Source organism: Pristiophorus japonicus, chromosome 12, assembly GCF_044704955.1.
Source record: "Pristiophorus japonicus isolate sPriJap1 chromosome 12, sPriJap1.hap1, whole genome shotgun sequence".
In the NCBI taxonomy this organism is placed as follows: domain Eukaryota; kingdom Metazoa; phylum Chordata; class Chondrichthyes; family Pristiophoridae; genus Pristiophorus; species Pristiophorus japonicus.
The window spans coordinates 50,891,096-50,916,888 of record NC_091988.1 but is presented as its reverse complement, the minus strand read 5'-3'; the positions used below and the strand labels follow the sequence as shown (position 1 = coordinate 50,916,888).

At 45.2% G+C, this 25,793-nt stretch overlaps 1 pseudogene; it reads right to left on the bottom strand.

The window, feature by feature from the left end:
- The window catches only part of LOC139276792 (inter-alpha-trypsin inhibitor heavy chain H3-like), a 251,392-nt pseudogene that overhangs the window by 56,233 nt on the left and 169,366 nt on the right, over positions 1–25,793 (bottom strand).

The window sequence follows — 25,793 nt, the reverse complement described above, 5'->3', positions numbered from 1 at the left end:
CTCTCTCTCTCTCTCCCCCCCCCTCCCTCCCTCCCTCTCTCTCTCTCCTCCCCCCCTCCCTCCCTCTCTCTCTCTCTCCCCCCCTCCCTCTCTCTCTCTCCCCCTCCCTCCCTCTCTCTCTCTCTCTCTCTCCCCCCTCCCTCTCTCTCTCCCCCCTCCCTCTCTCTCCTCCCCCCCTCCCTCCCTCTCCCCCTCCCTCCCTCTCTCTCCCCCTCCCTCCCTCTCTCTCCCCCTCCCTCCCCCCCCCTCCCTCCCTCTCTCTCTCCCCCTCCCTCCCTCCCTCTCTCTCTCCCCCTCCCTCCCTCCCTCTCTCTCCCCTCCCCTCCCTCCCTCTCTCCCCCTCACTCCCTCTCTCTCTCTCTCTCTCTCTCCCCCCCTCCCTCTCTCTCTCCCCCCTCCCTCTCTCTCCCCCTCCCTCCCTCTCTCTCTCTCTCTCTCTCCACCCCCTCCCTCTCTCTCTCCCCCCTCCCTCTCTCTCTCTCCCCCCTCCCTCTCTCTCCCCCTCCCTCTCTCTCCCCCTCTCCCTCCCTCTCTCTCTCTCCCTCCCTCCCTCTCTCTTCCTCCCTCCCTCTCTCTCTCCCCCTCCCTCCCTCTCTCTCTCCCCCTCCCTCCCTCTCTCTCTCTCTCCCCCCCCTCCCTCCCTCTCTCTCTCCCCCCCTCCCTCCCTCTCCTCCCCCCTCCCTCCCTCTCTCCCTCCCCCTCTCTCTCTCTCTCTCCCCTCCCGCTCCCTCCCTCCCTCTCTCTCTCTCCCTCCCCCCTTCCCTCTCTCTCTCCCCCCTCTCCCTCTCACTCTCCCCCCCCCTCCCTCCCTCCCTCCCCCCTCCCCTCCCTCTCTCCCCTCCCTCTCTCCCCTCCCTCTCTCCCCTCCCTCCCTCCCTCTCCTTCTCTCCCTCCCTCCCTCCCTCCCTCCTCCCCCCCCTCTCTCTCTCTCGCTCTCTCCCCCTCCCGCTCAGCGACACGAGCGGCTGCAGAATTCTCCCTGGCTGAAGCACTTTCTTGGCTTATAAATGTTTATTCAGGTTGGATTTATTTGTATAATATTTGTAGAAGTATAAATAAGGATTTATTGTCGAATTTAATGAGTTCCCTTCCCCCCACCTCGTTCTGGACGCCTAATTTGTAACCTGCGCCTGATTTTTTAATGTGTAGAACAGGTTTTTTCAGTTCTACAAAAATCTTCACTGGCTCCATTCTACTTTAGTTTGGAGTACATTTTCACTGTGGAAACTTTCAAATCAGGCGTCAGTGGCCGGACACGCCCCCTTTTGAAGAAAAAATTCTGTTCTAAACTCGAACTGTTCTACCTGACTAGAACTGCAGAAAAAAAAATGTGGAGAATTGCGATTTCTAAAATAGTCCGTTCTCCACCAGTTGCTCCTAAAAATCAGGCGCGAATCATATGGAAACTTGGGCCCATAGTAACTAAAATAGCTTAAGGTATTTCATCTTCTGGGTTACATGGCAACAAGTACATTTATCAGTTGCGTCAATTCAGAAGATTATTGCTTTTGCAAGTAAGTAAGTTAGTTACACAGGAAGAAAAACTGCTTGCAATGGTGGGTTGGAAAAAACATATGAAAATTGTGGCAGTAATAGTAAAAGTTTGTTCAGCTATGTCAGAAATCAGAAGACCACTAAGTACGTTAAACTAGGTTTCACATTAAACAACCTGAATAAATGGCTCTACTGAAGCACAGGGTCACGACTATAGCAACACTGCCCTGAAGATAGGTGGTGCTCAGCACATTTATAAGAAAGCATACTTGAATAAAGCTATGATGGCAGCACTAATAAGACCAGCGATTGGGACCGTAATAGACCACGCCATGAAGATGTTGCGGAAGAGGCGCCAGTCAACAGCTTTTTTTGCACGCATACAGCCAACAGCCACAACGGACCATTAAGACTGTATAGGGCCACTAATGGATGCTATGGGGGAAGATTCAAACTGATTCTCAGGTTATGGCAGATACGCAAGGGGAGCGGACCACACAATTGGCAAATGGCATTTAACCTAGATAAATGTAGCGTAGATAAAAACAAACTGTGCGGAGCTTGCTAACGTCTGTATGCCTTCAAGAGGCAGCTTGGCTAGTTCTTGACTGGGGCTTTAAACTAATTAGTGGGGGGTGGGGGTAGGGTTCAGGTGATCAGAAATGTAAAAAGTCAAAGAGCTAGGAGAAGGCAGTAGAGCAGGGTAGCACTGGGGGAAATGACAACCAGAGCGTGACTGGAGGGGACAGAATGTATAAACATAAGAATGTATAAACAGAAAGTGGGGTCAAAGCAGGGAAAAATGGTGAAAATCAAAATGAAAGTTCTTTACCTGAATGCATGCAGCAGTTGCAATAAAATAGATGAGTTGACGGCAAAAATAGATCTAAATGGGTATGATCTGATAGACATGGGTATGATCTGAGATGTGGTTGCAAGGTGACCAAGACTGGGAACTAAACATTCAGACGTATTTGACAATTCAGAAGGATAGACAGAAAGGAGGTGGGGTAGCTCTGTTAATAAAGGATGAGATCAGTGCAGTAGTGAGAAATGACTCAGAAGATCAAGATGTAGGATCAATTTGGGTGGAGATAAGGCATAATAAGGGGAAGAAGTCATTGGTGGGCGTAGTCTATAGGTCCCCAAACAGTAGCTACACTGTTGGACAGAGTATAAATCATGAAATAATGGAAGTTTGTAAAAAAAAAAGGAACGGCAATAACCATGGGCGATTTTAATCTTCATATTGATTGGACAAATCAAATTGGCCAAGGTAGCCTTGAGGTAGAGTTCATAAAGTGTATCCGGGATAGTTTCGTTGAACAGTACGTTGCAGAACCAATCAAGGAGCAGACTATTTTAGATCTGGTACTGTGTAATGAGACAGGATTAATAAATGATTTTCTAGTAAAGGATCCTCTAGGAAAGAGTGATCGTCACATGGTTGAATTTCAAATTCAGTTGGAGGGTGAGAAAGTTGGATCTCAAACCAGTGTCCTAAGCTTAAATAAAGGAAACTACAAAGTTATGAAGGTAGAGTTGGCTAAAATGGACTGGGAAAATAGGTTAAAGTGTGGGGTGGTTGATGAGTAGTGGCAGACATTTAAGGAGATATTTCATTACTCTCAGTAAAAATATATTCTAATAAGAAGGAAAGACTATAAGAGAAGGGATAACCATCTGTGGCCAACTAAGGAAATAACGGATGGTATCAAATTGAAAACAATGGCATACAAAATAGCCAAGACTAGTGGGAGACCAGGGGATTGGGAAATTTTTAAAAGCCAGCAGAGAACAACTAAAAAAAGAGAGGGAAGATAGATTATGAAAGTAAACTAGCACAAAATATAAAAAACAGACAGTAAGAGTTTCTACAGGTATATAAAAAGGAACAGAGTGGCTAAAGTAAATGTTGGTCCCTTAGAGGATGAGACTGGGGAAGTAATAATGGGAACAGGGAAATGGCAGAGACGTTGAACAAATATTTTTTATCGGTCTTTAAGGTAGAAGACACTAAAAACATCCCAATAATGGATAATCAAGGGCTATATGTAGGAAGGAACTTAAACAATCACTACCACTAAAGAAGAAGTACTCAGTAAAATAATGGCACTAAAGGTGGACAAGTCCCCTGGACCTGATCGCTTGCATCCGAAGGTCTTAAAAGAAGTGGCTGCAGAGATAGTGGATGCATTGGTTGTAATCTACCAAAATTCCCTGGATTCTGGGGAGGTCCCAACGGATTAGAAAACCGCAAACGTAACGCCCCTATTTAAGAAAGGAGGAAGACAGAAAGCAGGTAAATATAGACCAGTTAGCCTATCATGTCATTGTGAAAATGCTACAGTCCATTATTAAGGAAGCAGTAGCAGGACATTTAGAAAAGCATAATTCAGTCAAGCAGAGTCAGCATGGTTTTATGAAAGGGAAATCATGTTTGACATATTTGCTGGAGTTTTTTGAGGATGTAATGAGCAGGGTGGATAAGGGGGAACCAGTGGATGTGGTATATTTGGATTTCCAGAAGGCATTCGATAAGGTGCCACATAAAAGGTTACTGCACAAGATAAGAGCTCACTGGGTTGGGGATAATATATTAGCATGGATAGCGGATTTGTTAATGAACAGAAAACAGTCGGGATAAATGGGTCATTTTCTGGTTGGCAAACAGGAACTAGTAGGGTGCCACAGGGATCGGTGCTGGGACCTCAACTATTTACAATCTATATTAAAGACTTGGATGAAGGTTGTTGTGTAATGAGAGAGGATTAATTAGTAATCTCGTTGTGCAAGGCCCCTTGGGGAAGAGTGACCATAATATGGTAGAATTTAGAACTCAGCAGAGGAGGACAAAGGGTTTGATTAGAACATAAGAACATAAGAATTAGGATGGAGAATGAAACAGTTAATTCAGAGACCATGGTCCAGAACTTAAAGAAGGGTAACTTTGAAGGTATGAGGCGTGAATTGGCAAGGATAGATTGGCGAATGACAATTAAGGATTTGACAGTGGATGGGCAATGGCAGACATTTAGAGAACACATGGATAAACTACAACAAATGTACATCCCTGTCTGGCATAAAAATAAAAAAGGGAAGATGGCTCAACCATGGCTATCAATGGAAATCAGGGACAGTATTAACGCCAAGGAAGTGGCATACAAATTGGCGAGAAATAGCAGCGAACCCGGGGTCTGGGAGAAATTTAGAACTCAGCAGAGGAGGACAAAGGGTTTGATTAGAACATAAGAACATAAGAATTAGGAACAGGAGTAGGCCATCTAGCCCCTCGAGCCTGCTCTGCCATTCAACAAGATCATGGCTGATCTGACCGTGGACTCAGCTCCACTTACCCGCCCACTCCCCATAACCCTTAATTCCCTTATTGGTTAAAAATCTATCTATCTGTGACTTGAATACATTCAATGAGCTAGCCTCAACTGCTTCCTTGGGCAGAGAATTCCACAGATTCACAACCCTCTGGGAGAAGAAATTCCTTCTCAACTCGGTTTTAAATTGGCTCCCCCGTATTTTGAGGTTGTGCCCCCTAGTTCTAGTCTCCCCGACCAGTGGAAACAACCTCTCTGCCTCTAACTTGTCTATCCCTTTCATTATTTTAAATGTTTCTATAAGATCCCCCCTCATCCTTCTGAACTCCAACGAGTAAAGACCCAGTCTACTCAATCTATCATTTTAAGGTAACCTCCTCATCTCCGGAATCAGCCGTGTGAATCGTCTCTGTACCCCCTCCAAGGCTAGTATATCCTTCCTTAAGTAAGGTGACCAAAACTGCACGCAGTACTCCAGGTGCGGCCTCACCAATACCCTGTACAGTTGCAGCAGGTCCTCCCTGCTTTTGTACTCCATCCCTCTCGCAATGAAGGCCAACATTCCATTTGCCTTCCTGATTACCTGCTGCACCTGCAAACTAACTTTTTGGGATTCATGCACAAGGACCCGCAGGTCCCTCTGCACCGCATCATGTTGTAATTTCTCCCCATTCAAATAATATTCCCTTTTACTGTTTTTTTTCCCCAAGGTGGATGACCTCACACTTTCCGACATTGTATTCCATCTGCCAAACCTTAGCCCATTCGCTTAACCTATCTAAATCTCCTTGCAGCCTTTCTGTGTCCTCTACACAACCCGCTTTCCCACTAATCTTTGTGTCATCTGCAAATTTTGTTACACTACACTCTGTCCCCTCTTCCAGGTCAACTATGTATATTGTAAACAGTTGTGGTCCCAGCACCGATCCCTGTGGCACACCACTAACCACCGATTTCCAACCCGAAAAGGACCCATTTATCCCGACTCCCTGCTTTCTGTTCGCCAGCCAATTCTCAATCCCAATTCTTCGGGCAGGGAAAATAGAGTGCGAGACGAAGCTTGCAGGGAACATTAAGATGGACTGCAAAAGTTTCTATAGATATGTAAAGAGAAAAAGGTTAGTAAAGACAAACGTAGGTCCCCTGCAGTCAGAGACAGGGGAAGTCATAAGGGGGAGCAAAGAAATGACAGACCAATTGAACAAGTACTTTGGTTCGGTATTCACTTAGGAGGACACAAACAACCTTCCGGATATAAAAGGGGTCAGAGGGTCTAGTAAGAAGGAGGAACTGAGGGAAATCCTTATTGTCGGGAAATTGTGTTGGGGAAATTGATGGGATTGAAGGCCGATAAATCCCCAGGGTTTAAGGAGGTGGTCTTGGAAATAGCGAATGCATTAACAGTCATTTTCCAACATTCCATAGACTCTGGATCAGTTCCTATGGAGTGGAGCCAATGTGACACCACTTTTTAAAAAAAGGAGGGAAGAGAGAAAACAGGGAATTATAGACAGGTCAGCCTGACATCGGTAGTGGGTAAAATGATGGAATCAATTATTAAGGATGTCATAGCAGCACATTTGGAAAGAGGTGACATGATAGGTCCAAATCAGCATGGATTTGTGAAAGGGAAATCATGCTTGACAAATCTTCTGGAATTTTTTGAGGATGTTTGCAGTAGAGTGGACAAGGGAGAACCAGTTGATGTGATGTATTTGGACTTTCAGAAGGCTTTTGACAAGGTCCCACACAAGAGATTAATGTGCAAAGTTAAAGCACATGGGATTGGGGGTAGTGTGCTGACAAGGGTTGAGAACTGGTTGTCAGACAGGAAGCAAAGAGCAGGAGTAAATGGGTACTTTTCAGAATGGCAGGCATTGACTAGTGGGGTACCGCAAGGTTCTGTGCTGGGGCCCCAGCTGTTTACATTGTACATTAATGATTTAGACGAGGGGATTAAATGTAGTATCTCCAAATTTGTGGATGTCACTAAGTTGGGTGGCAGTGTGAGCTGCGAGGAGGATGCTATGAGGCTGCAGAGTGACCTGGATAGGTTAGGTGAGTGGGCAAATGCATGGCAGATGAACTATAATGTGGATAAATGTGAGGTTATCCACTTTGGTGGTAAAAACAGTGACAGATTAGGAAAAGGGGAGGTGCAACGAGACCTGGGTGTCATGGTACATCAGTCATTGAAGGTTGGCATGCAGGTACAGCAGGCGGTTAAGAAAGCAAATGGCATGTTGGCCTTCATAGCGAGGGGATTTGAGTACAGGCAAGGAGGTGTTACTACAGTTGTACAGGACCTTGGTGAGGCCACACCTGGAGTACTGTGTACAGTTTTGGTCTCCTAACTTGAGGAAGGACATTGTTGCTATTGAGGGAGTGCAGTGAAGGTTCACCAGACTGATTCCCAGGATGGCAAGACTGACATATCAAGAAAGACTGGATCAACTGGGCTTGTATTCACTGGAGTTCAGACGAATGAGAGAGGATCTCATAGAAACGTTTAAAATTCTGACGAGTTTAGATAGGTTAGCTGGAGGAAGAATGTTCCCGATGTTGAGGAAGTCCAGAACCAGGGGTCACAGTCTAAGGATAAGGGGTAAGCCATTTAGGACCGAGATGAGGAGAAACTTCTTCACCCAGAGAGTGGTGAACCTGTGGAATTCTCTACCACAGAAAGTTGTTGAGGCCAATTCGCTAAATATATTCAAAAAGGAGTTAGATGTAGTCCTTACTACTAGGGGGATCAAGGGGTATGGCGAGAAAGTAGGAATGGGGTACTGAAGTTGCATGTTCAGCCAGGAACTCATTGAATGGCGGTGCAGGCTCGAAGGGCCGAATGGCCTACTCCTGCACCTATTTTCTATGTTTTTTTTTCTATGAAGGGACCGAGTGTAACATACCCAAGTTTGCTGATGACACAAAGATGGGTGGGAAAGCAAGTTGTGAGGAGGACACAAAAAATCTGCAAAGGGATATAGACAGGCTAAATTTGACAGATGGAGTATAAGGTGCAAAAGTGTAAGGTTATCCACTTTGGCAGAAAAAAGGAAAAAGAAAATTATTATTTAAATGGAGAAAAATTACAAAATGCTGCAGTACAGAGGGACTGGGGGTCCTTGTGCATGAAACACAAAAATATAGTATGCAGGTACAGCAAATAATCAGGAAGGCAAATGGAATGTTGGCCTTTGTTGCAAGGTGGTTGGAGTATAAAAGCAGAGAAGTCCTACTAGAATTGTACAGGGTATGGGTGACACCTAGAGTACTGCGTACAGTTTTGCTCTCTTTATTTAAAGAGGGGTATACTTGCATTGGAGGCAGTTCAGAAAAGGTTAACTAGGTTGATTCCTGAGATGAAGAGTATGACTTATGAAGAAAGGTTGAGTAGTTGGAGTACGTTGGGCAAAATGGCCTCCTACTGCTCCTATGTATTATGTTCTTATGAGATCGCTTCATTTCGAAGGTAAGTGTCTTCATAGATAAGACTTGATCCAATGTAGAGAAATTGTAGCTAACAGAGTATTGGGGTGTATTATTGGAACCATGCAATATAAATCAACGGGCACCAATTTATCACTGTACAGGTCGCTGGTCAGATCCCAGTGGAGTATTGTGCCCAGTTTTGGATCCCCCACGTGGTGGGTGATATTGTGGCCTTGGAAAAGGTCCAGATAGTAATCTCAGGATTGCGACCAGTGCCACGTGCTAGTCAGAGTAGGAATAGCAGAATAGCTGAGATGAATACGTGGCTTGAGGAGTGGTGCAGAAGGGAGGGATTCAAATTCCTGGGACATTGAAACCGGTTCTGGGGGAGGAAGGAACAGTACAAACCGGACGGTCTGCACCTGGGCAGGACCGGAACCAATGTCCTTGGGGGAGTGTTTGCTTGTGCTGTTGGGGAGGGGTTAAACTAATATGGCAGGAGGATGGGAACCTATGCAGGGAGACAGAGGGCAGTAGAATGGGGGCAGAAGCAAAAGATAGAAAGAAGAAAAGTAAACGAGGAGGGCAGAGAAACCCAAGGCAAAAAGCAAAAAGGGTCACATTACAGCAAAATCCTAAAGGGGCAAAGGGTGTTAAAAAGACAAGCCTGAAGGCTCTGTGCTTCAATGCGAGGAGTATTCGGAATAAAGTGGATTAATTAACTGCGCAGATAGCAGTTAACGGATATAATGTAATTGGCATCACGGAGACATGGCTCCAGGGTGACCAAGGCTGGGAACTCAATATCCAGGGGTATTCAACATTTAGGAAGGATAGACAGAAAGGAAAGGAGGTGGGGTGGTATTGCTGGTTAAAGAGGAAATTAATGCAAAAGTAAGGAAGTACATTAGCTTGGTTGATGTGGAATCTGTATGGGTGGAGCTACGGAATACCAAAAGGCAGAAAACGCGAGTGGGAGTTGTGTATAGACCACCAAACAGTCGTAATGAGGATGGGGACAGCATCAAACAAGAAATTAGGGATGCGTGCAATAAAGGTACAGCAGTTATCATGGGCGACTTTAATCTACATATTGATTGGGCTAACCAAACTGGTAGTAATGCGGTGGAGGAGGATTTCCTGGAGTGCTGTAGGGATGGTTTTCTCGACCAATATGTCGAAGAACCAACTAGAGGACTGGCCATCCTAGACTGGGAGGTGTGTAATGAGAAAGGACTAATTAACAATCTTGTTGTGCGAGGCCCCTTGGGGAAGAGTGTCCATAATATGGTAGAATTCTTTATTAAGATGGAGAGTGACACAGTTAATTCAGAGACTAGGGTCCTGAACTTGGGGAAAGGTAACTTCGATGGTGTGAGACGTGAATTGGCTAGAATAGACTGGCGAGTGATACTTAAAGGGTTGACGGTGGATAGGCAATGGCAAACATTTAAAGATCACATGGATGAACTTCAACAATTGTACATCCCTGTCTGGAGTAAAAACAAAAACGGAGAAGGTGGCTCAACCGTGACTAACAAGAGAAATTAAGGATAGTGTTAAATCCAAGGAAGAGGCATATAAATTGGCCAGAAAAAAAAGCAAACCTGAGGACTGGGAGAATTTTGTAATACAGCAGAAGAGGACAAAGGGTTTAATTAGGAGGGGGGAAATAGAGTATGAAAGGAAGCTTGCTGGGAACATAAAAACTGACTGCAAAAGCTTCTATAGATATGTGAAGAGAAAAAGATTAGCGAAAACAAACGTAGGTCCCTTGCAGTCAGATTCAGGTGAACTTATAATGGGGAACAAAGAAATGGCAGACCAGTTAAACAAAGACTTTGGTTCTGTTTTCACAAAGGAAGAAACAAATAATCTTCCAGGATCTAGAGAGAAGGAGGAACTGAAGGAAATCCTTATAAAGTTGGAAATTGTGTTCGGGAAATTGATGGGATTGAAGGCCGATGAATCCCCAGCGCCTGATAGTCTGCATCCCAGAGTACTTAAGGAAGTGGCCCTAGAAATAGTGGATGCATTGGTGATCATTTTCCAACAGTCTAGCGACTTTGGATCAGTTCCTATGGACTGGAGGGTAGCTAATGTAACACCACTGTTTAAAAAAGGAGGGAGAGAGAAAACGGGTAATTATAGACCGGTTAGCTTGACATCAGTAGTGGGGAAAATGTTGGAATCAATTAGTAAAGATGAAATAGCAGCGGATTTGAAAGCAATGACAGGATCGGTCCAAGTCAGCATGGATTTATGAAAGGGAAAGCTCAATAAAACTTGTGGAATTTTTTGAGGATGTAACTAGTAGAGTGGACAAGGGAGAACCAGTGGATGTGGTGTATTTCGACTTGCAAAAGGCTTTTGACAAGGTCCCACACAAGAGATTGGTGTGCAAAATTAAAGTACATGGTATTGGGGGTAATGTACTGACGTGGATAGAGAACTGGTTGGCAGGCAGGAAGCAGAGATTCGGGATAAACGATTCCTTTTCAGAATGGCAGGCAATGACTAGTGGAGTGTCGCAGGGCTCAGTGCTGGGACCCCAGCTATTTACAATATACATTAATGATTTAGATGAAGGAATTGAATGTAATATCTCCAAGTCTGCAGATGACACTAAACTGGGTGGCGGTGTGAGCTGTGAGGAGGACACTAAAAGGCTGCAGCGTGACTTGAACAGGTTAGGTGAGTGGGCAAATGCATGGCAGATGCAGTATAATGTGGATCAATGTGAGGTTATCCACTTTGGGGGCAAAAACACGAAGGCAGAATATTATCTGAATGGCGGCAGATTAGGAAAGGGGGAGGTGCAACGAGACCTGGGGGTGAAGAAGGCAAATGGTATGTTGGCGTTCATAGCTAGGGGATTTGAGTATAGGAGCAGGGAGGTCTTACTGCAATTGTACATTGCCTTGGTGAGGCATCACCTGGAATATTGTGTTCAGTTTTTGTCTCCTAATCTGAGGAAGGACGTTCTTGCTATTGAGGGAATGCAGCAGAGGTTTACCAGATTGATTCCCGGGATGGCGGGACTGACATATGAAGAGGGAGTGGATCAACTGGGCCTTTATTGTACACTTGTACATTCCTGTCGGGCGTAAAAATAAAAAAGGGAAGGTGGCTCAACCGTGGCTATCAAGGGAAATCAGGGATAGTATTAAAGCCAAGGAAGTGGCATACAAATTGGCCAGAAATAGCAGCGAACCCGGGGACTGGGAGAAATTTAGAACTCAGCAGAGGAGGACAAAGGGTTTGATTAGGGCAGGAAAAATGGAGTACGAGAAGAAGCTTGCAGGGAACATTTAGATGGATTGCAAAAGTTTCTATAGATATGTAAAGAGAAAAAGGTTAGTAAAGACAAACGTAGGTCCCCTGCAGACAGAATCAGGGGAAGTCATAACGGGGAACAAAGAAATGGCAGACCAATTGAACAAGTACTTTGGTTCGGTATTCACTAAGGAGGACACAAACAACCTTCTGGATATAAATGGGGTCAGAGGGTCTCGTAAGGAGGAGGAACTGAGGGAAATCCTTATTAGTCGGGAAATTGTGTTGGCGAAATTGATGGGATTGAAGGCCGATAAATCCCCAGGGCCTGATGGACTGCATCCCAGAGTACTTAAGGAGGTGGCCTTGGAAATAGCGGATGCATTGACAGTCATTTTCCAACATTCCATTGACTCTGGATCAGTTCCTATGGAGTGGAGGGTAGCCAATGTAACCCCACTTTTTAAAATAGGAGGGAGAGACAAAACAGGGAATTATAGACAGGTCAGCCTGACATCGGTAGTGGGTAAAATGATGGAATCAATTATTAAGGATGTCATAGCAGCGCATTTGGAAAGAGGTGACATGATAGGTCCAAGTCAGCATGGATTTGTGAAAGGGAAATCATGCTTGACAAATCTTCTGGAATTTTTTGAGGATGTTTCAAGTAGAGTGGACAAGGGAGAACCAGTTGATGTGGTATATTTGAAATTTCAGAAGGCTTTCGACAAGGTCCCACACAAGAGATTAATGTGCAAAGTTAAAGCACATGGGATTTGGGGTAGTGTGTTGACATGGATTGAGAACTGGTTGTTAGACAGGAAGCAAAGAGTAGGAGTAAATGGGTACTTTTCAGAATGACAGGCAGTGACTAGTGGGGTAACACAAGCTTCTGTGCTGGGGCCCCAGCTGTTTACACTGTACATTAATGATTTAGACGAGGGGATTAAATGTAGTATCTCCAAATTTGCAGATGACACTAAGTTGGATGGCAGTGTGAGCTGCGAGGAGGATGCTATGAGGCTGCAGAGTGACTTGGATAGGTTAGGTGAGTGGGCAAATGCATGGCACATGAAGTATAATGTGGATAAATGTGAGGTTATCCACATTGGTGGTAAAAACAGAGAGACAGACTATTATCTGAATGGTGACAGATTATGAAAAGGGGAGGTGCAGCGAGACCTGGGTGTCATGGTACATCAGTCACTGAAGGTTGGCATGCAGGTACAGCAGGCGGTTAAGAAAGCAAATGGCATGTTGGCCTTCATAGCGAGGGGATTTGAGTACAGGGGCAGCGAGGTGTTGCTACAGTTGTACAGAGCCTTCGTGAGGCCACACCTGGAGTATTGTGAACAGTTTTGGTCTCCTAACTTGAGGAAGGACATTCTTGCTATTGAGGGAGTGCAGCGAAGGTTCACCAGACTGATTCCCGGGATGGCGGGACTGACCTATCAAGAAAGACTGGATCAACTGGGCTTGTATTCACTGGAGTTGAGAAGAATGAGAGGGGACGTCATAAAAATGTTTAAAATTCTGATGGGTTCAGACAGGTTAGATGCAGGAAGAATGTTCCCAATATTGGGGAAGTCCAGAACCATGGGTCACAGTCTAAGGATAAGGGGTAAGCCATTTGGGACCGAGATGAGGAGAAACTTCTTCACCCAGAGAGTGGTGAACCTGTGGCATTCTCGACCACAGAAATTTGTTGAGGCCAATTCACTAAATGTATTCAAAAAGGAGTTAGATGAAGTCCTTACTACTAGGGGGATCAAGGGGTATGGCGAGAAAGCAGGAATGGGGTACTGAAGTTGCATGTTCAGCCATGAACTCATTGAATGGCGATGCAGGCTATTGGTATGGCTTGAAGAGGGAGGTGTAAGGATGGAGGAAGGGAGGAAGTGTTTACTCATGATGCTCCTGTCAACATGAGTGTGGGGCATTGATGGACCAGCTTTTTCTGCCCATCAGTTTTGTATGTAAATATACATAGTTCATAGTTTATTTTAATATACCTATGAGAAACAATAATTAGTCAAGCTGCATCTTATCTACATCATAATCGATACCTGAAGAGAAAACTTTGAGAATTAATGTTGTGATGTATTTGCTTCATGGGTACTTTGCTTAAGAATTCATAGCAACACATTGCTATTAAGAACTAGTTGGTTTATTAACAAAGTCATCATAGGCAGTCCCTCGGGATCGAGGAAGACTTGCTTCCACTCTTAGCATGAGTTCTTGGGTGGTTGTACAGTCCAATACGAGAACCACAGTCTCTGTTACAGGTGGGACAGATAGTGTTTGAGGGAAAGGGTTGGCAGGGAGCCTGGTTTGCTGCACGCTCCTTCTGCTGCCTGCGCTTGATTTCTGCATGCTCTCGGCGACGATACTCGAGGAGCTCAGCACCCTCCCGGATGTACTTCCTCCACTTAGGGCGGTCTATGGCTAAGGACTCACAGGTGTCAGTGGGGATGTCGCACTTTATCAGGGAGGCTTTGAGGGTGTCCTTGTAACGTTTCCTCCACACGCCTTTGGCTCGTTTGCCGTGGACGAGTTCCGAGTAGAGCGCTTGCTTTGGGTGTCTCGTGTCTGGCATGCAAACTATGTGGCCTGCCCAGTGGAGCTGATCAAGTGTGGTCAGTGCTTCAATGCTGGGGATGTTGGCCTGGATGAGGACACTAATGTTTGTGCGTCTGTCCTCCCAGGGGATTTGCAGGATCTTGCGCCGACATCGCTGGTGGTATTTCTCCAGCGACTTGAGGTGTCTGCTGTACATGGTCCACGTCTCTGAGCCATACAGCGAGGGTATTACTACGGCCCTGTAGTGACAGTTTTGAGGGACTGATCTTCAAACACTCTTTTCCTCAGGCGGCCGTAGGCTGCACTGGCGCACTGGAGGTGGTGTTGGATCTCATCATCAATGCCTGCTCTTGTTGATAGGAGGCTCCTGAGATAGGGGAAGTGGTCCACGTTGTCCAGGGCCACGCCGTGGATCTTGATGTTTGGTGGGGTGTGCTGTGTGGCGAGGACAGACTGGTGGAGGACCTTTGTCTTACTAATGTTTAGCGTAAGGCTTATGCTTTCATACGCCTCGGTAAATACGTCGACTATGTCCTGGAGTTCAGCCTCTGTGTGCGCAGACGCAGGCGTCGTCCGCGTACTGTAGCTCGACGACAGAGGTTGGAGTGGTCTTGGACCTGGCCTGGAGACGGCGAAGGTTGAACAGCTTCCCACTGGTTCTGTAGTTAAGCTCCCTGCTGGAGTGGAGCTGATCAACTGTGAGGTGGAACATGGCAGCGAGGAAGATTGGGAAGAAGGTTGGGGCGTTGACGCAGACCTGCTTGACCGCGGTCCAGACATGAATTCGGTCTGTGATGGATCCGTTGGTAAGGATCACGGCTTGCATGTTGCCGTGGAGCAGGCGGAGGATGGTGACGTACTTTTGGGGGCATCCGAAACGGAGGAGGACGCTCCATAGACCCTCGCAGTTGACAGTGTCAAAGTCCTTTGTAAGGTCGAAGAAGGCCATGAATAATGGCTGGCGTTGTTCCCTGCATTTTTCCTGCAGCTGTCGCGCTGCAAAAATCATGTCGTAGTGCCCCAGAGGGAACGAAATCCGCACTGCGACTCTGGGAGGAGCTCCTCGGCCACGGGGAGAAGACGATTGAGAAGGACTCTAGCGATAACTTTCCCAGTGGTTGATAGTAGGGAGATTCCTCTGTAGTTGCCGCAGTCGGACTTGTCCCCTTTTTTAAAGATGGTCACAATCATTGCATCTCTAAGATCTCCCGGCATGCTCTCCTCCTTCCAGATGAGAGAGATGAGGTTGTGTATTTGCGCCAGTAGTGCCTCTCCCCCACACTTCAGTGCCTCAGCAGGGATTCCATCTGCTCCCATAGCCTTGTGTATGCAATAACTGTTAGACTGAGTTTAACTGTTTAACTCCAAGAGGTATGACCTTGGCTCTGCTTTATTAAGGCCCAAAGTGACTCATATACAATATGGCTGGCCTTTTATACTTGGGCTGCACACATGTGCGTGCAGCCCAATGGCCTCCAACAGTGACGCCATCTAGTGGCTAGTCATCCCAAAAGTACATACATGACACAAAGGTTTAACAATCACACTACACATTGACAGTTCATCCACTAATGTGTAATCAAGTAACTAAAGTAGCTGAAAGTATTTCATCACTCAACATCACTGCTGGGTTACATGGGAATAAGTATATTTATCAAGTGTGCCAATTAAAAAGATCATTTCTTTTGTAAGTAATTAAAATAGATACACAGGGAAATAAACTGCTAGCAGTTGTCAGGTGATTTGTATTTGACAAAGAAACTCTTACATTTATATCGCATCTTACAACGTCTCTCAGAGACATTTCAAACTGAGCTAAGATTTGTTTCAAAAAAACTCACCAGGTACTTGAGGAGCAAACTGTCTAAAATGTATTCCTGAAAAATAAATAAATTTTTTTTTATTTATTTATATAATTTTTATAAAATCTGTGTCGATCATTCTTCCATAGAGCCAGGTTTAGTACATTCCTAAAATAATTATGTAATTTTATAAAGTATTTATTGCATTCTAAATGAAATCATTAGCTATTTATAATTCGATGATTTGCAAAGAACTGATAACATTGTTTGATCAATTTGATTGGTTAGTTTTGTGAGATTCTTGGTTCATGGGCATCACACCTGAAAGTGTGGCTCAGAGGTATCATACCTCAAAAGATCACACCTTTAAAACGTTACATCTCAGTGGGACAAAAAATACAACCATGGTTGCTTCAAATAATCAGTTATCTGTAACCGCTTACAATTCCTAGGAGACATCACACAACAATTTAAAAATTCCAACTAAGCAAACATAAATCTCTTTCAGTTATGTAACCGATTACAATTCCAAACATCTGGAACATCCGTGAACGTATAAGGCAATGCACGTCTTTCCATCTCCTGCTGGCGTTCTGGTCTTTGCTTCCACTGCCATTCTCATTCCTACTCCCATAGGCATACTTCCTTCCTCTGGCATTCTGGCTCTGGCACCTGCTCCTTCTGCTTACTCCGCTACCAGGCTCAATCCTTTAAAGCTTGGTAAGTGCGGTGGCAATGGCTTGAAATCATGGTTCCTTAACATATTTGTATTTGACAAAGAATCTCTTGCACTTCTTCGCAGCTTATCACACCTCTCAGAAACAGCTCAAAATAAGATTAAACTATGTTTCAAAAAAATTACATGTTGCAAATCACAGGGAACTATTAAATCTTTCTTGTTCAGCCACAATATTTTCTGAAAAATAAGTCGTGCATCTATTTATATAATTTTTTTAAAGTTGAGTCGAAATCCGGGACCGCCATTTTTGAGTCGGTGTCTCCGCCTGAGAGGAAGTATTAACGCCTCGCTTTAGGAGCGGTCCTCAAAACACAAAATCCAATGTTGCCGCCTAAAGAGTGAATAGCAGCGTAAAATCGTGGCGTTGCACACTTAACTGGAGGCACTAGGCTGCGCTGAGTGGGCCATTAAGTGTGGGCTCATCATCTGGGAGTTAGGCAGCATTTGGAGCCAAAATTGTTGGAACATATGGGCCGCCCGTTTATTGGCGGTCCGCGGGTGGGGTGTCATTTTGTACGGCCCGGTGCCGCTGGGGCAGAGTGGGCAGGAATTTATCCATTTTTTCTCAGCGGTAAGCCGTGCGCAGTGCAGCGGAAAGACCCTTTCACTCGGGAATCTTCGGCTCCCGAGTTGTGCGTACACGCTTGCCGCTGTGAAGCTCCGCTGCCCGAGAGGCTCCGATGCGAGGCCAGAGACTGTTTGCAGTTGCTGATACACAGGATTGTGTTTAGAAATTCTTTGGGCACAACCTTAAATGTATTACTCTTTCTTAATGTAAAATCTTACAGTAACAAGTGCTATTGTTTCCATTTCCGTTTATAAAATTAGATCACTGCGGGGGGAGGAGTGGAGATCGCTGCAGGTGGGGGCTGGCTGCTTGCTGTGGGAGGAGGAAGAGATCGCTATGGGGGTGCAGGAACAGATTGCTGTGGGGAAAAAAAATGACAAAATGCTGCAGTACAGAGGGACCTGGGGGTCCTTGTGCATGAAACACAAAAAGTTAGTCTGCAGGTACAGCAAGTAACCAGGAAGGCAAATGGAATGTTGGCCTTTATTGCAAGGGGGATGAAGTATAAAATCAAGGAAATCCTGCTGCAACTGTACACGGTATTGGTGAGGCCACAACTAGAGTACTGTGTACAATTTTGGTCTCCTTATTTAAGGAAGAATTTACTTGCATTGGATGCAGTTCAGAGAAGGTTCACTAGGTTGAATGTAATATCTCCAGGTTTGCAGATGACACTAAGCTAGGTGGCAGTGCGAGCTGCGAGGAGGATGCTAGGAGGCTGCAGGGTGACTTGGACAGGTTAGGTGTATGGGCAAATGCATGGCAGATGCTGTATATTGTGGATAAGTGTGAGGTTATCCACTTTGGTTGCAAAAACAGGAAGGCAGATTATTATCTGAATGGTGACAGATTAGTAAAAGGGGAGGTGCAAAGAGACTTGGGTGTCATGGTACATCAGTCATTGAAGGTAGGCATGCAGGTACAGCAGGCAGTAAAGAAAGCAAATGGCATGCTGGCTATCATAGCGAGGGGATTTGAGTATAGGAGCAGGGAGGTCTTACTGTAGTTGTACAGGGCCTTGGTGAGACCACACCTTGAGTATTGTGTGCAGTTTTGGTCTCCTAATCTGAGGAAGGACATTCTTGGTATAGAGGGAGTGCAGCGAAGGTTCACCAGACCGATTCCCGGTATGGCAGGACTGACATATGAGGAAAGACTGGATCGACTAAGCTTATATTCACTGGAATTTAGAAGAATGAGAGGAAATCTCATTGAAACATATAAAATTCTGACGGGATTGGACAGGTTAGATGCTGGAAGAATGTTCCCGATGTTGAGTAAGTCCAGAACCAGGGGTCACAGTCTAAGGATAAGGGGTAAGCCATATAGGACCGAGATGAGGAAGAACTTCTTCACTCAGAGAGTGGTGAACTTGTGGAATTCTCTACCACAAAGTTGTTGAGGCCAGTTCATTAGATATATTCAAAAGGGAGTTAGATGTGGCCCTTATGGCTCAAGGGATCAAGAAGTATGGAGAGAAAGCAGGAATGGGGTACTGAAGTTGCATGATCAGCCATGATCATGTTGAATGGTGGTGCAGGCTGGAATGGCCGAATGGCCTACTCCTGCACCTATTTTCTATGTTTCTATGTTTCTATGAAGGGGTTAACTTATGAAGAAAAGATAAGCAGGTTAGACCTATACTCATTGGAGTTTAGAAGAATGAGAGGTGATCTTATTGAAACATATAAAGGTACTGAGGGGGCTCGACAAGGTACATGCAGAGAGGATGTTTCCACTCGTGGGGTAATCTACAACTAGGGGGCATAATTTAAGAATAAGGGGTCGCACATTTAAAACTGAGATGAGGAGGAATTTCTTCTCTGAGAGTCGTAAATCTGTGGAATTCTCTGCCTCAGAGAGCTGTGAAGGCTAGGTCATTGAATATATTTAAGGTGGAGATAGACAGATTTTTCAGCAATAAGAGAATGAAAGGTTATGGGAAGCGGGCAGGGAAGTGGAGCTGAGCCCAAGATCACATCAGCCATGATCTTATTAAAATGGAGCAAGTTCGAGGGGCCAAATGGCCTACACCTGCTCCAAATTCTTATGTTATGTTCGTCTGCAAAGCAAAGAAGGGTTGGTTAGTAGCAATGCAATGAAGCATCATCAATTAATGCATGTATAGCTCCATTAGATGCAAGTTTTCAGCTCAAATGAAAGGGCCCCCCAATTGTAATTATGCACACATAGATATAGATGCCTCACCACTCAAATGATGCTTCACTAACTAGAAAGTGAAAGTGAAAAATAAGAGAAGGTGAAGGAGAGGTTCAGAGATGGAGGGTCAGGAGTTGGAGGAACATGTACTCACTTTCACCGTTGGAGTGATGCCGTTAAACCTTTTACGGCATTGAATGGCGTCTGGTCATGCACTGATGTCCCCAAGACCTATACAGCGACCTCTGCCCAGGCATTCCAGAACACCTCCCGAGTGGATCTTCCAGAGTCAGGAAATAGGATGCACCTCCTTCCCTCCGCAGCTTGTGGCAGTGTTCCTATTTCCGCATCCGAAAATCAGCTGGATCTTCTCAAAGCTCTTTCATTTTACATAGTGTAATGTCATAAGCAGCAAACACAAATTCCCAATGCTCAGGACTGACCTGTAAAACCTGCCCTTTAAGAAAGCCAGGGAACAGTTGCCTCATCATCAGTCAATGGGAATCAGGTGAGTTTCTCGAGTGAATCGGTCAGGCCGCCCCCACACCGCTACAAACATCCCATTCCCGCCACAAACACTGCCCTGTTAACTTTTTTTTAATCAAAGTGCCGTATATCGCTCTAATGGCTGACCTGTCGATTGCGCTGGTAATTCACCAAAAACATCGGTAGGTGTGCCCCGTTTCAGGCCGGGAGCAAATTCGGCCCCATGGTCTCCTTACCTAGGGAAGGATATACTTGCCATTGAGGGAGTGCAAGAAAGGTTCATCAGACTGATTGCAGGGATGCGGGGATTGTCCTATGAGGAGAGATTGAGTAGACAAGGTCTATATTCTCTAGAGCTTAGGAGAATGTCTCATTGAAACATACAAAATTCTTACAGGGCATGACAGGGTAGATGCAGGGAGGATGTTTCCTCTGGCTTAAGAGTCTAGAACCAGTGGTCGCAGTCTCAGAATAAGGGGTCAGCCATTTAGGACTGAGATGAGGACTAACTTCTTCACTCAGTGGGTGGTGAATCTCTGGAATACTCTACCGCAGAGGGCTGTGGAGGCACAGTCCTCGAGTATATTCAAGACAGAGATCGATAGATTTTTGGATATTAAGGGAATCAAGGGATAAGGGGACAGTGCAGGAAAGTGGAGTTGATGTAGAAGATCAGCCATGATCTCATTCAGTGGCAGAGCAGGCTCGAGGGCCGAATGACTGACTCCTGCTCCTAATGCTTATGTTCTTATGTTCTTATGTAACTGAAGTAGCTTATGGTATTTCATTACTGAGCATCACTGCTACATCTTCTGGGTTACATGGCAATAAGTCATCATCATTATAGGCAGTCCCTCGGAGTCGAGGATGACTTGCTTCCACACTAAAGATTAGTTCTCTGGTGAATGAAGAGTCCAATGCGGGACCTACAGTTTCTGTCACAGGTGGCGCAGACAGTGGTTGAGGGAACGGATGGGTGGGGGCCTGCGTTGCCGCACGCTCCTTCCACTGTCTTCGCTTGGCTTCAGCTTGCTCTTGGCGAAGAGACTCGGTGTTAGGCACCTTCCCGGATTCTTTTCCTCCATTTTGGACCGTCTTGGGCCAGGGATTCCCAGGCGTCGGTAGGGATGTTATATTTTTTTCAAGGAGGCTTCGAGGATGTCCTTGAATCGTCTCCTCTGCCCACCTGGGGCTCGCTTGCCGTGTCGGAGCTCCGAGTAGAGCGCTTTTTTGGGCACATTTATACTAAGTACATTTATCAGGTGTATCAATGAAGAATATTATTGCTTTTGCAAATAATAAACACAGGAAGAAAAATTGCTTGCAATGGTGAGTTGGAAAAAATATATGAAAATTGTGGCAGAAATAGTAAAAGTTTTTTCAGCCATGTCAGAAATCAGAAGACCACTAAGGAGCGTATAGGGCCACTAAAGGATGCTGTAGGGAAGATTCAAACTGATTCTCAGGCTATGGCAGATACGCAAGGGGAGCGGACCACACAATAGCAAATGGCATACAATGTAGATAAATTCAGTGTAGCTACAACTAGCTGTGCAGAGGTTGATGACTATCTGTATGCCTTCAAGAGGCATCTTGGCCAGTTCTTGACTAGGGCAGAGATCGCATCATTTCGAAGAGAAGTGTCTTTAATGATAAGCCTTGGTCCAATGTAGAGAAATTGTAGCTAAAACTAATAGGGTATTGGGTTGTATTCATGGAACCATGCACTATAATTCAACAGGCACCAATTTATCACTATACAGATCGTTGCTCAGACCCTATCTGGAGAACTGTGCCCAGTTTTGGATCCCCCATGTGGTGGGTGATATATTGACCGAGGAAAACGTCCGAAGAAGAGCTACAAAAATGATTCCTAGCTTAATGAACCTGTGCTACTCAGATACACTGAAAATCCTTGGTCTATTTAATTTAAAGCAGCCTGGACCATAACTGTGACCTGATGGAGGTCTATAAAATAATAAAAGGGCTGGACAGCATCCCTGTTGATAGATTATTCCAGATTGGGGAGACGAGTTCAAACTGTATAAAAGAGTAGAATAGACTGGATGTTAGGCAGTTCCCCCTGTCCCAAAGAGTACTTCGCCTCTAGACTATGTTGCCAGCTGGTGCGGAGGGTGATGACTATTGGTATGGCTTGAAGAGGGAGGTGTAAGGATGGAGGAAGGGAGGAAGTGTTTACTCATGATGCTCCTGTCAACATGAGTGTGGGGCATTGATGGACCAGCTTTTTCTGCCCATCAGTTTTGTATGTAAATATACATAGTTCATAGTTTATTTTAATATATCTATGAGAAACAATAATTAGTCAAGCTGCATCTTATCTACATCATAATCGATACCTGAAGAGAAAACTTTGAGAATTAATGTTGTGATGTATTTGCTTCATGGGTACTTTGCTTAAGAATTCATACCAACACATTGCTATTAAGAACTAGTTGGTTTATTAACAAAGTCATCATAGGCAGTCCCTCGGGATCGAGGAAGACTTGTTTCCACTCTTAGCATGAGTTCTTGGGTGGTTGTACAGTCCAATACAAGAACCACAGTCTCTGTTACAGGTGGGACAGATAGTGGTTGAGGGAAAGAGTCGGCAGGGAGCCTGGTTTGCTGCACGCTCCTTCTGCTGCCTGCGCTTGATTTCTGCATGCTCTCGGCGACGATACTCGAGGAGCTCAGCACCCTCCCGGATGTACTTCCTCCACTTAGGCCGGTCTATGGCTAAGGACTCACAGGTGTCAGTGGAGATGTCGCACTTTATCAGGGAGGCTTTGAGGGTGTCCTTGTAGCGTTTCCTCCGCACGCCTTTGGCTCGTTTGCCGTGGACGAGTTCCGAGTAGAGCGCTTGCTTTGGGAGTCTCATGTCTGGCATGCAAACTATGTGGCCTGCCCAGTGGAGCTGATCAAGTATGGTCAGTGCTTCAATGCTGGGGATGTTGGCCTGGATGAGAACACTAATGTTTGTGCGTCTGTCCTCCCAGGGGATTTGCAGGATCTTGTGCCGACATCGCTGGTGGTATTTCTCCAGCGACTTGAGGTGTCTGCTGTACATGGTCCACGTCTCTGAGCCATACAGCGAGGGTATTACTACGGCCCTGTAGTGACAGTTTTGAGGGACTGATCTTCAAACACTCTTTTCCTCAGGCGGCCGTAGGCTGCACTGGCGCACTGGAGGTGGTGTTGGATCTCATCATCAATGCCTGCTCTTGTTGATAGGAGGCTCCTGAGATAGGGGAAGTGGTCCACGTTGTCCAGGGCCACGCCGTGGATCTTATTGTTGGGTGGGGTGTGCTGTGTGGCGAGGTCAGGCTGGTGGAGGACCTTTGTCTTACTAATGTTTAGCGTAAGGCTCATGCTTTCATACGCCTCGGTAAATACGTCGACTATGTCCTGGAGTTCAGCCTCTGTGTGTGCACAGACGCAGGCGTCGTCCGCGTACTGTAGCTCGACGACAGAGGTTGGAGTGGTCTTGGACCTGGCCTGGAGACGGCGAAGGTTGAACAGCTTCCCACTGGTTCTGTAGTTTAGCTCCACTCCAGCAGGGAGCTTATCAACTGTGAGGTGGAACATGGCAGCGAGGAAGATTGGGAAGAGGGTTGGGGCGATGACGCAGACCTGCTTGACCGCGGTCCAGACATGAATTGGGTCTATGATGGATCCGTTGGTAAGGATCACGGCTTGCATGTTGTCGTGGAGCAGGCGAAGTATGGTGACGTACTTTTGGGGGCATCCGAAACGGAGGAGGAAGCTCCATAGACCCTCGCAGTTGACAGTGTCGAAGTCCTTTGTAAGGTCGAAGAAGGCCATGTATAATGGCTGGCGTTGTTCCCTGCATTTTTCCTGCAGCTGTCGCGCTGCAAAAATCATGTCGTTGTGCCCCAGAGGGAACGAAATCCGCACTGTGACTCTGGGAGGAGCTCCTCGGCCACGGGGAGAAGACGATTGAGAAGGACTCTAGCGATAACTTTCCCAGTGGTTGATAGTAGGGAGATTCCTCTGTAGTTGCCGCAGTCGGACTTGTCCCCTTTTTTAAAGATGGTCACGATCATTGCATCTCCAAGATCTCCCGGCATGCTCTCCTCCTTCCAGATGAGAGAGATGAGGTTGTGTATTTGCGCCAGTAGTGCCTCTCCCCCACACTTCAGTGCCTCAGCAGGGATTCCATCTGCTCCCATAGCCTTGTGTATGCAATAACTGTTAGACTGAGTTCTGTTTAACTCCAAGAGGTATGACCTTGGCTCTGCTTTATTAAGGCCCAAAGTGACTCTCATACAATATGGCTGGCCTTTTATACTTGGGCTGCACACATGTGCGTGCAGCCCAATGGCCTCCAACAGTGACGCCATCTAGTGGCTAGTCATCCCAAAAGTACATACATGACACAAAGGTTTAACAATCACACTACACATTGACAGTTCATCCACTAATGTGTAATCAAGTAACTAAAGTAGCTGAAAGTATTTCATCACTCAACATCACTGCTGGGTTAAATGGGAATAAGTATATTTATCAAGTGTGCCAATTAAAAAGATCATTTCTTTTGTAAGTAATTAAAATAGATACACAGGGAAATAAACTGCTGGCAGTTGTCAGGTGATTTGTATTTGACAAAGAAACTCTTACATTTATATCGCACCTTACACCGTCTCTCAGAGACATTTCAAACTGAGCTAAGATTTGTTTCAAAAAAACTCACCAGGTACTTGAGGAACAAACTGTCCAATATGTATTCCTGAAAAATGAATAAAATTTTATTTATTTATTTATATAATTTTTATAAAATCTGTGTCGATCATTCTTCCATAGAGCCAGGTTTAGTACATTCCTAAAATAATTCTGTAATTTTATAAAGTATTTATTGCATTCTAAATGAAATTATTAGCTATTTATAATTCGATGATTTGCAAAGAACTGATAACATTGTTTGATCAATTTGATTGGTTAGTTTTGTGAGATTCTTGGTTCATGGGCATCACACCTGAAAGTGTGGCTCAGAGGTATCATACCTCAAAAGATCACACCTTTAAAACGTTACATCTCAGTGGGACAAAAAATACAACCATGATTGCTTCAAATAATCAGTTATCTGTAACCGCTTACAATTCCTAGGAGACATCACACAACAATTTAAAAATTCCAACCAAGCAAACATAAATCTCTTTCAGTTATGTAACCGATTACAATTCCAAACATCTGGAACATCCGTGAACGTATAAGGTAATGCACGTCTTTCCATCTCCTGCTGGCGTTCTGGTCTTTGCTTCCACTGCCATTCTCATTCCTACTCCCATAGGCATACTTCCTTCCTCTGGCATTCTGGCTCTGGCACCTGCTCCTCCTGCTTACTCCGCTACCAGGCTCAATCCTTTAAAGCTTGGTAAGTGCGGTGGCAATGGCTTGAAATCATGGTTCCTTAATATATTTGTATTTGAGAAAGAATCTCTTACACCTCGTTGCAGTTTACCACACCTCTCAGAAACAGCTCAAAATAAAATTAAAATATGTTTAAAAAAGATTACACATTGCAAATCACAGAGAACTATTAAATCTTTCTTGTTCAGCCACAATATTTTCTGAAAAATAAGTCGTGCATCTATTTATATAATATTTTTAAACTCAGGAGTCGAAATCCGGGACCACCATTTTTGGGACGGTGTCTCCGCCTGAGAGAATTTTTTAATGCATCGCTTTAGGAGCGGTCCGCAAACATGAAATCCAATGTTGCCGCCTAAAGAGTGGATAGCAGCATAAAATCGTGGCATTGCACACTTACTTGGAGGCACTAGACTGCGCTGAGTGGGCCATTAAGTGTGGGCTCAACATCTGGGAGTTAGGCAGCATTTGGAGCCTGTGGTGTATGTAGCACACAAATCACTGACTCCACACGGTCTAGTGTAAGTCTAACT